The sequence below is a fragment of the Myxocyprinus asiaticus genome, chromosome 41 (assembly GCF_019703515.2).
Source record: "Myxocyprinus asiaticus isolate MX2 ecotype Aquarium Trade chromosome 41, UBuf_Myxa_2, whole genome shotgun sequence".
In the NCBI taxonomy this organism is placed as follows: domain Eukaryota; kingdom Metazoa; phylum Chordata; class Actinopteri; order Cypriniformes; family Catostomidae; genus Myxocyprinus; species Myxocyprinus asiaticus.
Genome location: NC_059384.1, coordinates 17491273 through 17509326, shown reverse-complemented (window position 1 = coordinate 17509326; position 18054 = coordinate 17491273).

Genomic DNA, 18054 nt, shown 5'->3' with positions numbered 1-18054 from the left:
CATTAGATTTTAACCCAGACTCAACTGTGTTTGAAATGTGACTCAACAGTGACATATTTCAAAACAACTGCACTTGTATGACAATTTCTGTAATCTCTGGAAATCTTTCCCCACTTACGATTAATTAAACTTCACATTTTCCCCATTAGCATGACAAATGTGTGTTTTAAAGCTGACGCTACTGAGAAATCACCAGCCCTCATTTTGTGGTTCATGCTTCAAGAGTTTTAAGTTGGTGATGTTGGCGGGTGTGAAAGTTGGGCAACGTCTTCTTGTCTCCATCACTCTCCCTTCTCGTGTTCTTGAGCTCTCTACCATGAAAAAATGAAAACACAATCATCTAAATTATAACTAAGATTCAGCCCTTCCACCCACCCCTCAAAAAAAGAACAAAAGAAAGTACCAGCAGCCTGTTGCAAGAAATGCCTTAAGTTTAGAAATCCCTTAGTGACAATACCCTTAAAATTATAACAAAGTGTTTTCTTAACTTAAGGGGTTTATTTCAATTGGCTCCAGGACCTCTTAGACATAGAATAGAATAGAATCTTTATTGACACACAAATTGGCCGGTAGAAATTGCTGCGGGTACAACTGGCAACAGGACGTCTAAGGAATAGAATAGAATAAAGTAGAGTAGAACAGAATCTTTAATGCCATACGACTTGGCCGGTAGAAATTGTTGAAGGTGCAACCGGCTCCATAACCTCTAAGGAACAGAATAGAACTGAATAGAGTCTTTATTGCCACACAGCTTGGCCTGGTAGAAACTGTTGAAGGTACAACTAGCTCCAGAAACACTAAGGAATAGAATACAATAGAACTGAACAGAATAGAATCTTAATTGCCACATGACTTGGACGGTAGAAACTGTTAAAGGTACAACCAGCTCAAAGACCTCTAAGGAATAGATTAGAATTAATTTTTTTATTAAATAAAATCTTAATTGCTACACGACTTGGCCGGTAGAAAATGCTGAAGGTACAACCAGCTACAGAAATTTGAAGGAATAGAATAGAATAGAATCTTTATAGCCACGAGAACTGGCCAGTAGACATTGTTGAAGATGCAACTGGCTCCACGTCCTCTAAGGAACAGATCTGAACAGAATAGAATAGAATTTTTATTGCCACAAGACTTTACTGGTAGGAATTTCTGAAGGTAAAACTGGCTACATGACCTCTAAGTTACAAATAGAATAGTATAGAATAGAATGAAATAGAATATTTATTGCCACAAGACTTGTCCGGTAGAAATTGTTGAAGGTGCAACTGGCTCCACGTCCTCTATGGAACAAAATAGTATAGAATAGAATAGAATCTTTATAGCAACAAGACTTGGCCGGTAGAATTTTCTGAAGATAAGACTGTCTACAGGACCTCTAAGGAATAGAATAGAATAGAATAGAATAGAATAGAATAGAATAGAATCTTTATTGCTACATGACTTGGCCGGTAGAAACTGTTAAATGTACTACCGTGTGACAAGGAGGAGGGCGGGGTCTACGCACGCCCGGGCTAATCAGCCGAGGAGAGGGATAAGTGTAACGAGATGCGGCAGTTTGAGAGAGAGAGAGAGAGAGAGAGAGAGAGAGATACAGGCAGCTGCCCTGTATGCGTTTACGTTTGTGTGACTTTGTGTTTAAGTTTATTAAAAACATTACTTTGATGCTTCGTCCGGTTCCCGCCTCCTCCTTTCCATTGAACCCTGTTACACACCAGCTGCAAGACCTCTAAGGAATAGAATAGAATCTTTATTGCCACACAACTTGGTGGGTAGAAATTGCTGAATACAACCAGGACTTCTAAGGAATAGAGTAGAATATAACAGAAAATAAAAGAATAGAATGGAACTGAATAGAAAATTATATTTATTGCCACGTGACTTGGCCGGTAGAAATTGTTGAAGGTGCTACTGTCTCCAGGTCCTCTAAGGATTAAAATAGAATAGAATATAAAAGATTATAATCTTCATTGCCACAAGACTTGGCCTGGCAGAAACTGCTGAAGGTATAACTGGCACCAGGAACTCTAAGGAACAGAATAGAATATAGAATAGAATCTTTATTGCCACACGACTTGGCTGGTAGAAACTGATGAAGGTACAACTGTCTACAGGACTTCTAAGGAATATAATAGAATAGAATATTTATTGCCTGGTAGAAATGGTTGAAGGTGCAACAGGTTCCAGGTCATCATAGGAATAAAACAGAATAGAATAGAATCTTTATTGCCACAAGACATGGCTGGTAGATGTTGTTGAAGGTACAGCTTCAAGAAATACATAAGACAGTGTATGAATGTGCAAGTAATACTATATACACTATGCAGTGCAGTGCACACTGAGCAATATACAAAACAGCACACTAACTTAGATACAATACAGACAGATTTGAGAAATCAGTGCTGTCATAAAAGTATACTTGAAATCTACATTGAAATCTCTCTCTTGTGATCGTGTGCAGATTCTGTATTTTTTTGGTGACGCAGAGGTCAGGAAATTATATGCTGGTGGCTAAGGGGATTAGAATAAATGTCAACATCGTATTTTTATTTCGTCATGAACTGTGAGATATATTCAAAGCAGCCCCACCCAGATCAAGCATCAGATCACTGGGGTCTTTACCCTGTGCCAAACCTCAAACCCTTTTTTTTTTTTTTTTTTACACTCAGCTCTTAAACAGGATGTGGTTACTCAAAGGGGTTTGTCTCTGTTTAGAGCTACAAAAAGAGCAATTCCAGTAAATGCACTATGAACGAATGTTCATCAGTTTCCTGTATAAAATTAAAGATTTCATTAACTATAGTCTGATATATTCCCACACCAGGAGTCAGGAGGATGGGATGTGGTTCAACAGGAATATGACTCAAACTTGCCAGTTCAAAATGGTGAAAAATAAAGGGTATTAAAAAACAAATTTCAGTTTTAGGACTTAAAATGTTAGCATGTGTTCTCAAAGGAGACTCCTATATTTGTAAATATTTGTATATATGTAAATTGTCACTTTGACATCAGCATTCCGCATCATACATTGTTTTTGGTTTTCAACTAATGGAAATGCTTTTGACATTGTAACAAGAGTTTTCATAGCAAATCAATATTTGCATCAGTGTTTACTTGAAAATCAAAGGTAGGCCCATTTTCTTGTTAAAAGTTCAGCAAAGTATACAAAATCTCCTGAAGCACAGATTTTCATAAAACCACAGCTGCTATGACACAGATGTCATCTTTAATATCTTTATTTGTGAATGTGTTTAGTTATATTAATATTGTGTCCATTGACATTTTATGAGATTTTATGAAACTTTTTAAGATTGAAAACTATATTATTGTATAAGGGTAAGTAGCCTATATATTTTACAGGTCACCATATTTTACGTTTTGTAATTTCGTAAGTTTTTCATATTTTTTTAAACATCTTTTCCTCCACTAGCTCATTCAGGTAAAAATATTCCAGTTAATCTTTTACTAATAATGAGGCCATAAAAATACATGTGTAATCATAAGATAAAGGAATTAGTTAAATGCTTTTGAAAATAGTTTCAGTATAGCATGTCAGTATCCAAAAATATTTCATGTCAAATACCCATGTAAATGTTAATTTCCTTTCATGTGTCATTATTAAAAAGAAATTGCCACAGAAAGGGTCAGTTTGCCCCTTTAAAAAGAATATATTTCCTTGTTCTTTGCCATCGTTATCTTATACTAATTATAATAGTCAACTGTGGGCCTACCCAGAAAAGTCCATGGTTGCATGTGATTTTGAGCTAATTGTTAATTCTGTAAAAGAGCAATAATTTTATTTCAAAATTGAGGCTATTATTCTATTCTTACCAATCCACTATTATCCATTTACTGCAGCATTTCCCATGAGCAGGCATACTGTCAAAGTCCCCAGGCCACCAAAGAACATCATGCACCTCTCACCATGTAACTCTTTCTCACATCTCTCTCTCACTCCTGCAGGTTTGGACCACCAGCAGTGGTCATCTGAATGGCCTCAGCTTTTTTATTTATGACTGAACTAAGTCATATTAATCCTGACATAAATGGCAAATAAATCTATGGTCAGGTACAAGTATGCTCTGAAGCAGTATACATGACAGCTTGTCTCTCTACTGTTCCCATAGTGTGTGTGTGAATACAGTTGAGCTGTTTTCAAAACCAGGCTCACATAAGTGTGGCACTTCTGTTCATTAGGAAGCCATCCGGGGTCTATGTTTGAATTCCATCTCTTTGGAGAGCCAGCTGTTCACTTGGAAGACTCAACTGAAAATCATTGCTGGACTTTGTAATATTATAGACACCCTTCCCCATGCAAAATGAATAAGTCTTTCATTAACCAAACATAATAATAATAATAATAAAGGATGATATCATTTTCTCCTTGTTTTTACTATTACTTTTCAATGCTTAATTATTTATGGTTTGTCTTTCAGAGGTCTTAAAGGGATAGTTCACCCCAAAATGAAAATTCTGTCATCATTTACTCATCCACATGTTGTTATGTGTGACTATCTTTCTTGCTTGGAACACAAAAGAAGATGTTAGGCAGAATGTTAGTCTCAGTCAGTCACTAACATACTGCCATAAAACCTCTGTATTGTATGGTCATAAAGATGCAATAAAAGTGAACGGTGACTCAGGCTGTCAGTCCCTAACATTGTGCTTTACATCACCATTTGCATTCCACAGAAGAATGTAAGTCATGCGGGTGAACTTTCCCTTCAAAGTTTGAGAGAACAGGTTTCAACTGATCTTTAAATACATTAAAAGCACTGCATGGTTCTTTAATCCCAGATTGTCAGACCAAAGAGACAGATCATTGAAGCATTATGTAGCAGGATCTGCACTGATGGTATTTCCTTAGGACAAACCTCAAAACCAACCAGCAGAACAGGTAGGGACACAGGCTTTAGCTACACATGTGCTGTCAATTTAGGATATAAAAGTCCAAATTACCAAGGTTAGAATCTTACCTCATATAGGCCATATGCATTCAGTTGTGGGCATAAATTTGTTGAGCCAATCACCTGAACCGTAAAAATGCCACGAGACTAATCATTCTGTAGCTGCAGTAAAATGACATCTTGACTAGCCACTATCTTGAGATGTGATGTCAAAGACAACAAAAGAGCGAAAAATATAAGTCCATTTTATGCTTTTAAGAGACCTAAAAAATACAAATGACATAACTTTTAGTTATAGAAGAATTATCTGTGATTGATGTGATGTTGCCAGCATTTTTGAATGGCTGTCAATGGAGAAAGATGGCAGCTGAATGATGTAGTTACAGCATTTGCCAGCAGAGGCCAACTAGCCTATGCTAACCAGTCGTTTGCCCCTGGCAAAATGACTCTCAAAATGGCTACCCCTCACTTGTTCTTCATGAATGAGTTAGAATCAAACTACTAATCAGTTTAGAGGAGTGGCCAAGTAGCATAATTAATGTGATATTTAGTTGGGTCGGAGTCAGTTTTTCACTTTAATTGGTCCATTCTTTGGTGAAATGGATGAGGTTTATCATACTTTTGAATGAATAGCTGGCCTGGATGAGATAACCTTCTGGAAGTATTGAGACCAAACAACATGATTAGACCATTTTTGAGGTCCTGCTCAAAATTCCTAAGGTGAGTCATTTGTTCATATCAGAGAGCCATATACATATTGGCAAAAGAGAGCAAACTATTCAAGGAAAATGTAGTTAACCCCTCACAAATCCATAAATTTTGGTTTGGTTGACTAGCCTTCCCAGCATTTTCAGGTATTTGGCTCATTTTATCTCCCAACATCTAAAGCAGATTTGAATTGCATTTCCTTTCAAGCAAGTCAATACTTGTTAGCTAGCTTGTTGATTCTGTGAAGGTGAATGAACTTGCTCAGCTAATTACAGCTTGAAGTTGTGACTGCCTGCAATGGACTTCGTATGGTACATTCCCTGTATGGTAGGTCTCAAACTTGATTTACCAGAATGTATAAGTCATTAGTTGTTTGATGTTCTAGCCAAATTATTGGAAGAGATTGTTCCTCATTACTTTGATTTCTGTTCCTAGTGAGGAACGATACATACTGTACCATTTGTAACAAATTTAAATGTCTAATTCCCAATCATCAGAACTAGGTCCTTTTAACAGATTAGCTCACTTTTATTGGGACATTTGCACATATTTACAATATGAAGATTAGCTCAACGATAGTTCACCCAAAAATGAAAATTCTGTCATCATTTACATGTTTTTCCAAACTGATATTTCCTCCTTTTTTTTATATGGAACACAAAAGGAGATTCGGCAGTATTTTAGTTTGTCACTACTCACTTTCAAGTCACTTTAATTCTTGCCTAATATCTCCTTTTGTGTTTCATGGAAGAAAGTAATACGAGTTTGAAACCACATGACGGTGTGTAAATGAATAAATGTTCATTTTGGGGTGAAATATCCCTTTACTACCAAATGGTCAAAGGAGCAGCTGTTCATTGTCCCTTGCAGGACTCTTTTGCAGTTAGACATGTAGCTTTCAAATAAGCCATTTAATCATTTTATCCTTGAAAGTGTTTATCTATGAGGGTGATCATTCAGTTAAAGAGTATGCACTACTAAACTGCACAAATGGTCACATTGACACAATGATGTCAGGCCACAAGAAACTTTCAAGGTGTGAGAGTTAGCTTGAAACAATGGAAGTCTTAAAAGTCCTCAAATGAAGAACCAACACTACTTGATCTGGCAGACAGGGGAACAGTTGTGCTTATCATTCAAGTAGAAAGACTGAGTATTTGTGCAGCATTCAGCTGTTTCTTTTTTGTTATGTCTTCTTACCTCATTTGTATGGACTTTAAATGATACGTTGCCAAAAAAACAGCGCTCTTGGTCAATGTGGTGACGTTTCTATTGTCTATAAAATATCGAGGACTGAAGAGGGAGTCATCATTTCTTAAGCACATGCATTAAAAGCCCTCTAGGCAGTAGTGTTTCATGCTTAAGCTGAAACAGACACTGTAGGTTGTATTCCCCCGCAACTTAACATTATAGTGTAAGTCATGACAGATCTGGATAAAATCTGGCTCTGGCTTTTATTTCATGGTCATTTTATAAAGATGTACTTGAACGTAAAGTGCACATCTGGATTTTTATGAAACTGTTATTTGTGAAATGGGTTTAAACTATTTATACAGCTTCTAGTTTTTGTCTGTCATCCATGTGTCGAGACCCCTTCGTCTTACTCCACTCATTCACCCTCAAAGTGTAGTTTAACTGTGGCGTGGACCGCAGAATGACTGTATGTTCTCTTGCAGTCAATCTGTCCACAGGAGGATGGGCAGTTTTAAAGGGCGATTAATATTTAGAAGGCTGGAATTTATTTCTTTGGCTATGTTCTTTCTGAAGACCATCTCTGGCCAGAACATGTGTTTTTTTAAATGGCTTAGTCTAGATCCTGTTCACAGTGAGTTTGCGTCTTTCAATGATTTTTGTCATGACTAGGCATTCAAAACAGAATAAGGCATAATCATGCTGACTGCAAAATTTTTTTTTTTTAAAAATTAGATTGTAAGATTGATAAACTTACAATGGAAGTAAATGGGTCCACTGTAACTAACATTTTTGCTTTAAAAAAAGGGGGGGACAAGTCTAAATTAAGGGAATAGTTCACCCTAAAAATGAAAATTCTCATTTATTCACCCTCATGCCATCCCAGATGTGTATAACTTTCTTTCTTCTGCTGAACACAGAATTTTAGGAGAAAATCTCAGCTCTGTTGGTCCTCACAATGCAAGTGATGAATGGGTTCCAATATTTCCAAAAGCACAATGACAAAATAAAAGTAATCCAGAAAATTCCAATTGTTCAATCCATGTCTTCAAAAGCAATAAGTGTAGGTGAGAAACGGATCAATATTTAAGTCCTTTTTTACTGTCAATCTCCACTTTTACTTCCACATTCTCCTTTTGTTGTTGGCGATTTGCATACTTATTGCATATTGCCACCTCTGGGCAGGGATAATTTATAGTGAAAAATAATTAAATATTGATCTTTTTCCCACCCACACCTATCATATCACTTCTGAAGATATGGATTTAACCACTGGAGTCATATGGATTACTTTTATGCTGTCTTTGTGTTTTTTGGAGCTTCAAAATTTTGGTAAACATTCACTTGCATTGTATGGACCTACAGAACTAAAATATTCTTCTAAAAATATTTGTATGTGTTCAACAGAAGAAAGAAAATCATACACATTTTGGATGGTTTGAGGGTGAGTAAATAAGAATTTTTTTGGGTGAACTTTTCCTTTAATTGTTGTGGTAATCAACATTATGCCACAAATGCTGTCGATTGAGCTTAACTTGTTTTGAACAAGGAATATTCCTTTTAAGCCCTGATTAGTCTCATGAAAGTTGTATGGTTTATAATCATACATCTGCTGTTTACATGAATTAATGTTCTTTATTTTCTAAAAGTTTGATAAAGTTGATATATAAGTGATATAAGGCATGGAAATGTAAGTCCCAATGTCTCGACGCCCATAAGGTGGCAAAACACAAACTCCATGAATAGGCTTGTTTACTAACCACAAGTGCTTCCACTCACGAAAACCATAACAGCACGGTACACAACAGGGGTGTAGTTGACTTTTACTGCTTCCTGGTGGAAAAGAGCTTTCAGCTGGCCAGCACCTGCAGAGCTTTGAGGCTGTGTTTTATGGTAAGTGACTGTTGGATGTTGACTTAAAAAAAAAAAATAGATGACCCCAGTTTCTTGTGAATGATGTGAAAACTCTATTCTCGCTTTTTTTTTTTTTTTTTTAAACCCTAAAGTTCTGTTGAGGTTGTCTTTATATCTGGGGTCCTAGAGACCCCAATGATGTATTTTTGAAAAATAAGAGTTATTTTTAAATTAACCCATCTTTCCCCCCTGAAACTCCTATAATACGTTCCTCTAACCTGTTCAAAATGCTATAGGCGAATACAGTTTTAAACCTGTATTTGATCACGAAGTAGGAATGCACTTTCCAGAAATGTCACTGGTATCCAATTTATTAAAGGGATAGTTCAACCAAAAATAAAAAATTGTTTTCATTTACTCAAACTCATGTTGTTCCAGTCCCATTTTTGAGTGAACTAACCCTTTTAAGCTTATCAGATTAATTGCATTGGCTATGAGAGTTCACTGACAGACCTTCAAACATTTGTCAGACTGACCCTACATTAATTGGACATTTGCTTATGAGACATTGTGATGATTTTAGGAGTTTAGGCATGTTGTTTCCTCTGTTCTCATGAAGCTTTCATAAACTGTCAGGGTGAACCATAAAAACAGGTTGTACTGGATGTGCTGATGTTTCCCTGTCTTTATTTCCCCCAAATAAAATCTGACTGAATGTCAAAAACATCTGTCCTAATATATTCTCTCCTTTGTGGCCACCCAGAGGCGTGTTGAGCCATTTTCTTTGATTTATTCGAGCATAACGCACAGTAACCGTAATGGGTTTGCCCCAGTCAACTTTCTCAGTATTCAGAAGGTCATCTGAGACAAGGTTTCAAAGCTGTGGGATGGAACAGAGTGAATTTGATTGGGGTGAGGTCGTTTTGAACGAATGTCCTGAGAGATGCTTGACCGAGTCAAAGTACACATGGATCAAATGTTTCATGTGATTCATGTATTCACAAGGTGCAGCAGGGTCCCTCGGTGTTGAGCTCATGATTGGCCACATGAAAGGAGGCCAAGGAGTGAATTGAATCCCAATTGGTAAACATCCAGATATCTTAAGGGAGCAGCAATGGCTTGTATAGAGAAGTGAGGAGGTGAATTGCCAAACTATCAGCATAACTCTGAACATAGACACAAATCTTTGTGATTGGTTCTAGCAGAAACTTGACAAGGGTGTAATTTTGTTTTTATAGCATCTTTTTCAGAAGGAGAAAGGGTTGTTGCCTTGTTCGGTGCTTGGGTGGGACCAGGTCCTGTAAGTGTGTGGTTTTTTTTTTTTTTTTTTTTTTTTTTTTGTATGATTTACTTTAATTTGACTCTGGCATCAAATTATGTCTCCTGTTCTCTTGGCTGGCATTTCAACATCCTCCCACTCACATTGTGCTTTTACCAACTGTGTCCTTTGTATTGATGATTTATAATGATCGAAGGTTTGCACCCAGGCTTGGGGTGTTTCTTTGTCATGTCAAGACTACGTTATTTAATTTAAAATTCATACTGCCTTGACATGCTATCAGAATTACACTTCCCACTTCTGAAGCCGTAATTAGCATGTCATGCTCAAGTGTTTTGAGAGAATAGGAAACATGGAAGATGGCAGGTTCATTCTTGCATTTTTTTTTGGGGGGGGGGGGACTCTTATTTTGACACCATGATCCTTGTTAGTCAGCTTGCTGAGGATAATAGAATTATTGGTCAAATTCATGATTTTCTCTGTGTATGTATGCATTAAATGGTCACTACTGATATACATAAATATATATGACTGAAAAGGCAAATGCTAATAAGGTAGCTGCATTTAAATAAAATGAATAAAACCTATCATTCACCACATAAATTGCTCTCTCCTCCATGCTGAAAAGTTTGTAGTTCGTCCCAATTTGAGAACTCTAGTATCAAAATTTCACTTAATGTACTCATTTTTACGACTCTGGGGCATTCATGTGCAACTTCCGAGTAGGAAATTCATATTTACGATAACTGCGATGGCATATGAAGGCAGCATTAGAATGTAGACTCTTACAAAAATTGAGAGTTCATGGCAAATGTCGCAAATTTGCCTATTGTTGTTTTCACATGCAAATGAATTTGTAATGCGTAATGTAACTTATTTGCAGCCTTATTTGCTTAAAGCTGCCAATATTTTTGGCCAAAACTGATGATAACTCCTGGTTGGGGGGGGGACCTTTGTTAGTCATTGATTATATTTTCACCTGAATGTCTTATCAAATCAAATCACTTTTATTGTCACACAACCATACACACAAGTGCAATAGTGTGTGAAATCCTTGGTATGCCATTATGTACTGTACCGTATAGTTTGAAGAGTCATAACTACCATTGGCTCACTCTTCCCACTCTTGCTTCTGTTGTACAATTTAAATGTGCTACAGTTAGATGCATAAAGCTGAAGTGTGTAACTTTTTCAATGTTAAAATACTTTCTCCTATCGCATCTTATTATGCAGGCACAACCATAAGTCATTTGTAGGTTGACTTCCCCAAAAAGTGTAAACGTTGTCCCCTGTGGCACTAGAAAAATGTTGCTCTGTTAATTTGAGCATCCCAACTAGCCAATAACTCAACCAGTTATGTAAGTTTGGGGTGAGACTATCTGTCCAGTTTACCGATGGAAGATGCTAATTTAAGACTTTTTTTCCACTCCATTTGGCAACACTAGAGGCGCTGACATTACACACTTCAGCTTTAACAATGCTGATAGTTTGCATACTATAAAACCATAAGAAACACGATTGATAATTTACTGAATGTGTAAGTATCTTGTGTTTTTTTTTTTTTTTTAGCTTTGTACTGTCTTTTGAATCAAGTGTTTCTTATGGAGCACATAACAGATGTTGCAATTCGAAGGAAGCACGTTTACAATTACAGTAATACAAATGTAATTTTGGTTAAGCCAGATGAGAACTTGTATGATGAATGAAGAGCTTAAAGCTCACTCTTGATGGCTAAAACAAATGGAACGCGTTTAGCAACCACTTAAAATGCCTTCATATCCTCAAGTAATTTCTTTGACCCCATAAAGACTTTCTGCTGTTTGAAAGACAGATGATTGTGAGACATTTGTTTGAAAGGGATGTAAATGTGCATCTAAAGTTCTCACGTTTGGCACGCTAGGGGTTTATATGAGTAGTGTTACTAACAGGCTAATTGATACCCAGGCCAAGTGGAGTAGGGTAAACAAGATACAGCTGCTTAACCGAACCAGCACGGTTCAGCCTTCCCATAATGCTCTTCCTGTTAGGCCACATGAGAGGCCAGGAGATGGGCACACAAAGGCAATGTTTGCTCAATCTATCCAAGCGAGGGTGCTCAACTGGGACCCTGAACTTTCCCATCGCTGGTGTCATGCCCTTTTTCTACAGGAAGTCTTTGAGTGAAGAAAAAGGTGCTTTTGGGCCAATCTGGAGGATAGACATTTAATGTACAAAGAATTTTGGGGGTATTAGTACCTTTTTTTACTTTAAGGGATCAGAATTAAACACTTACTACAGTTGTTTTCAGAAGTCAAATATTTTAAGATTGCTGCAAAATTTTACTAAGAAATTGCATTGGTGATGGAGTGATTAACCTTCTAATACAGGCGCAAGTATTAACTTGGGTTTTGGTGAAAACTTCAGAAATGGGGAGAAAAGCCTATATCGAAGAGGAAATTTAAAGAAAATTGGATGTAATTGTTTAAGACTTATTTAAATAAAACAAATTTATTTCCCAAGTATCATTACCTTAGAACATTTACTGTATGTATTCCAAGCCCTTGTCTGCTTAGTTGAAGCAGATGTTCTAACTCTGAAATGCTCCCTGTCTATTGAAATGCACAAGATAAAGCATAATCGGCCACACATTTTGTGTTTTCAGGATAGTCTCACTGTTAAAGAGAAGAAATTATTATTATTATTATTTATTTATTTATTTTTCCCTAGTCAGGTACAACTAGTATTTGTGTGAGTGTAGGACCCACAATGATCTCGTTCTGAATTTGGGGATATAATGAGGCTATAGAAGAGAGACTTCAGTGTGGGGCATTCCACAGAGTTGCTATGCTGTTAGAATGGATTGTTTGCTTATGTCGAGCCCGCAGAATAAATGAGGGCAACAGTGGGCGAATGTATTGACCGGACTTTTCTTTGTGTTATTCTGTCCATATTTGTAGAGTCGTGGCAGCATTGCAGATGGATAAAGAACACATTTTTGCAGGGGTAAAGTTTAGATAACAAAAGTTGAAGGTCTATTGGTAGAAATGAGGACAGTGTAGCACTCCTTGAATATAAAAGTTGTTTTTTGTAAGAGCTGATTAGTCTCTGTATACTTCTAAACTAACCTAAGTACTTTTAGTCTCTTGGGAACCTTCCTAGGCCTTGTTTGTCAGCCTTTCTTTCCCTCTCATTTTGTTAGTTTTATTAAACCACTTTTGTTTTTAAATGAATCTCTTATATTTGGGCTGTTGACATAATACGTTTGAAGTTGACATACTGTGAGATACTATACTCCATCTATTATTATGGATGGAGTTTTTAGGATATTGCGAGACCATACGGAATATTTTTATATTTTTAAAAACGCATGAAGGACCATGTAAAATCAAAACAAAAAGGGTAAAAAAAAAAAATGGAGAGTAACTTAAGGTCAACTGTTATTGGATGTAATATATACTGTACACTTTGCCTTAGACAGTGTGTATGTATGTGTGTGTGTATATATATTGAATTCATGTCATTAATATGGGTGTTTCTTCAACTTTGAAGACTTTAATGTCGCAGTGGTTGATTTTTATTAAAATGAACAGATAAACTTGGGGACTGAAGCAGCTGGATTGCATGCAGACCTCTGGGTCATGGGTCATGGAGGTATAACCCATCAGAACCAGAGTTGTGGAAAACCATTGTTCCAGATCCCCAATAAAGGGACACATGGTTCCCACACTCTTACAGTAGATCTGGCCTCTAACCAAGTGTCTGTTTATCATGTATGTATGTTATCGCATCCTTTCTGTTGGAAAGCATTAGCAAGAAAGATTAAACCAATGTGACGAGCCACAAATTATAAATCTAACTTGCCATGCTGTGTCTAGAATCGGCTGCATTTATAATGTTCATCTTTTGATTGTCAACATGAAAGTATCCTTTCCAGACTGGTTGACTTTGATTTAAAGTTTGTGGATGGGGCCTCTGGGTTCAGGCTGAGCTAAAGAGGCATTCTAAAGCAAAAGCGTTTATTTTTAAAGGCCTTCTGTAGGCTTTCATTAATATGGGGTTAAACAAACAGTGACACTGTGAGTGAGCTGATGGGCAGCTCAGACTGAATTTGTTCATTTTGGAATGCTGTTTAAAAACTGCATATTTGCCAGCTCTCCATAAATTACCTGTGTCAGAACTGCATGGGATAGTGAATTTAGAAATCTAGATTAATTTAAAGGGATAATTCACCCCCACCCCAAAAAAAAAAAGGGTTGTTTTTTTTTTTTTGTTTTTTTTACATACCCTCATGTTGTTTCAAACTCAAAATGAGTTAAGTGTTAGTCTTAGACGCCATTCACTTCCATTTCATTGAAAAAAGATGCAGTATAAAAAGGAATTGTTGTTGAGGCTAACATTCTGTCTCAATTCTCCTTTTGTGTTTCATGTAAAAGTCAGTCATATGGATTTGGAAAATGAGGGTGAGTAAATGGTGACATGATTTTCATTTTTTGTGTGAACTAACCCAAATTTTTAATATACAAACTTTTATATTTTGTTGTATTTCATATGGATGCATGTGGCCCACTTTTGCTGTTGCCTCCCTATTTTGGAAAGAAGTAAAGGATATAATGTGTTATTTAAAATTCCAGTCAAGGAAGTATGTGAAACCTCCGTACATGGTATCACAAGTTTTCCAACGCTTTCTCTTCCTCTTATCCGAGTCATTTAATATTATCACTGTTTATACGTGCTTGCTTAATGTTTACTGTACTCGCATGGTAAAATTTAAGGAGTGATGGATTACCGGCAGATAAATCTCTTTTAAACCCCCAGAATGACTCAGTTGTATTTAAAGTGAAGCAGTTGATGAAACAGGAAGGACACCTCCACCATCCATGACATCATCTGTGGGGAAAATGCTAAGACAGCCATCCCAAATATTTGAGTTATAGATTTATTTATGATTATATTTAAGAGGCTTTGACACATTGCCGAAAACATTTTCTAGTGTCTCTGTTGAATGGCAACTGTAAAATGCCAAGATGGTATTTTTTGTTTTAAATCTCTAGATTAGATTTAACAGAGGTAGATTAAACAATTAAAGTGGTAATGTGACTTGGTAGAAATGTCTGGCTTTTGTCTTGTGTAGTATAGTTTTAATCTTATGGCCATTTACAGGTTACATTTGATGTTGTTTTAATATTCCCCCATTTTGCTTGTACTATGTTAAAAATTATGAAGCATGTCCAAAGTCATTGTTTTGGCATCTTAAGCTCCACCTGAATCTAAATATCAGCTTTTATAAGATTTCATTTAAACAGTGACCCTCAAGTTTTCAAATCTACTTGATGTAACCAAATGTTGGTTATTTTTATTTTTTATACATTAAAAGGGACATATTATGCCTCTTTTTACACAATGTAATAAGTCGCCGGTGTCCCCAGAATGTGTCTAAGTTTCAGCTCAAAATACCTCACGGATCGTTTATTCTACCATGCTTTTGTAGCCCTGTTCCAGTGCTGTTTTAGTGTCTGTAGCTTTAAATGCAAAGGAGCTGCTGCTCCCCACATCCCTTTCTGAAAGCATTTCCTGCTGGTGCCATGAATACCCCAGCGACAACAATGCAAATAACACGGAGAACACACTAAGTGAATCATCTTACTGTATTGTGCATGACAGGTTGGGTGAAATATAAAACATAATTGTTTTTGAAATAATGACCAGTTTTATTACACGGAAAATCTTCATTGCATGACCACTCAAGCGGGACTGTGGAGCATGCCAATCAGTTTATATCTTAACCGAAACAGAGCTGCAGCTTAATTGTTATGGAATAAGGTAGTTGGGGACTAGTTTCTATGTTACACAAAGTGCAGTGTTTTCACAACAAGTGTTTTTCGCGCAACGTGCAAACAAGCAAATTCAGAAAGCCAAATTGCAGACTTTAAAAAAAGTATAAAGTGCGAAACTTACTACTAGCAAATCTGAAGTTGGGTCACGGAGAGTTGGTATCTTCCTTGATCCTTACCTTTGAAGCAAATACAGCCTTGTGTTGACCATCATCGATGAAGCAGTCGGAGTTGGCACAAGCGGCTCTAGCGAGGAGATAAATATGGCGGACTGAGTGCTGCTCGCTCAGGTTTTAATGAGGGCAGATCCTTTTCCCCTTTTGATGTCATAAGCAGGGGTGTAAAGTAACGAATTACAAATACTCACGTTACTGTAATTCAGTAGTTTTTCCCAGGAATTGTACTTTTTTTTAAGTAGTTTAAAAATGTTATACTTGAGTACATTTTAAGTGCTGTAACTGTACTTTTATTGTGCTATAATCCCACCGTCTGTGTTCGCTACTTCCCTGTCCTGATTTTTATTTTTATCTATCAACATGATTGGCTAGGGAGAGTCTCGTGACTCATCAAATCACATGTAAAAAAACTTGAACGGCAGCTGTAGATCGGCGCCAACTGTTATGGATGTGGAGGATGCCTCAAACACATTTCAACACCTGAACATCACGGCCGCACCTGAAAGGGCTTTTCGCAGTGAAAAAGGCCAATTGCTTGATTGTGTCATGTGAGTTTAGCTGTCTCAAGCCAGATATCAGCATTAATCCTGCCTTTTAATTTTAAGAAACATATCAAGGTAAATTTCATATTTCTGCTTATTAGATTCTGTGTGTCTATAATGTAGCCTGTAATTTAGCTATCTATCACTGAGATTATTAGGTTGATGTGAGAGATTAAGGCAATGTTATCAATAGGGTTGGGCAATATAATGATCTTGATGTTTATCTGAAAAAAAGAGAGATGTCCTCTATTGATGATAAATGTTTGAGTAATTTTCTATACTTAGCCTATGTTCTACATCTAGAACAGGGGTGTTCATTACATCGATCGCGATAGCAAGACAACCACTGCTTGGTTGATCTAGATGAAATATAAATTTTGACTTTATTTCCAGGCATCTGTAGCTGCGTGCTCTTTGACAAGTGGCTAATATTTGCGCGCTTTACGTGCGCTTGTGCTCCAAGAGCGCTAATGCAGGTACACCACTAAATGGTCAAATACACTTTATAATTCCACCAATGCCCGTCTTTGTGAGGCATTAATGTAAACTTGGTCGGTTTGGTCTAAAGTGAACGTAAACAGTGGGACAAAAAGCATATTTGCATCAAAAATGTTGGACTTTAAGTGTACATGTAACCGAATAGAGCACTAGGCTATGTCATAAAAAGGCTATTAATCAAACAATAACAGGGAAATGAGAGAACCACTCACTACTTTTGGCTGAATAACTTAAGTAGCTTTAAAAGTATTAATGTAATAGAATAAAACAGTGACATTTTTAATATTGTTAATTTTTTTTTTTTTTATAATACTGACCTCTGATGTAGAGAGTAATTTGTATAATTACCAGGAAAATAGAAATGATAAAATTTTTATAATTATGCTTAGCCTTTTATCAAGTTTTTTTCTAATGCCTGATAGAAAAGCATCAACCTTTTGTAGAGCAATACTTCAGGCAGAACATTCCACCAGTCACAAACTTCAGAAAATTGTGCATCATGTATTAGAATGAGAACACAGCTATTGCTGGGCTTAAAAGAAACAAGAACTAAATGTGGAACATTGTATCTCATAATTATTATGTGGCCCCCCCGTGTGCTACTTAAAGAAATAGTTCACTCAAAAATGAAAATTCTTATTTACTTACCCTCATGCCATCCCAGATGTTTGACTTTCTTTCTTCAGCAGAACACAATTAAGATTTTTAGAAGAATATTTCAGCGCTGTAGGTCCATACAATACAAGTGAATGGATGACAAAATTGACGCTCCAAAAAGCACATATGTACTTTTGTACTGCCTTTTAAGACATCCATGACTTCAGAAGTTATATGATAGGTGTGGGTGAGAAACAGATCAATTAAGTACATTTTTGCTAGAAATTTTTCTCCCTGCCCAGTAGATGGCGATATGCATGAAGAATGTGAATCGCCAAAAACAAAAGAAGTGAAAGTTAAAGTGGAGGTTGACTGAGCAGGGAGAATTTATAGTAAAAATTGACTTAAATATTGATCTGTTTCTCACCCAACCTATCATATCTCTTCTGAAGACATGGATTTAACTACTGAAGTCACATGGATTAGGCTACT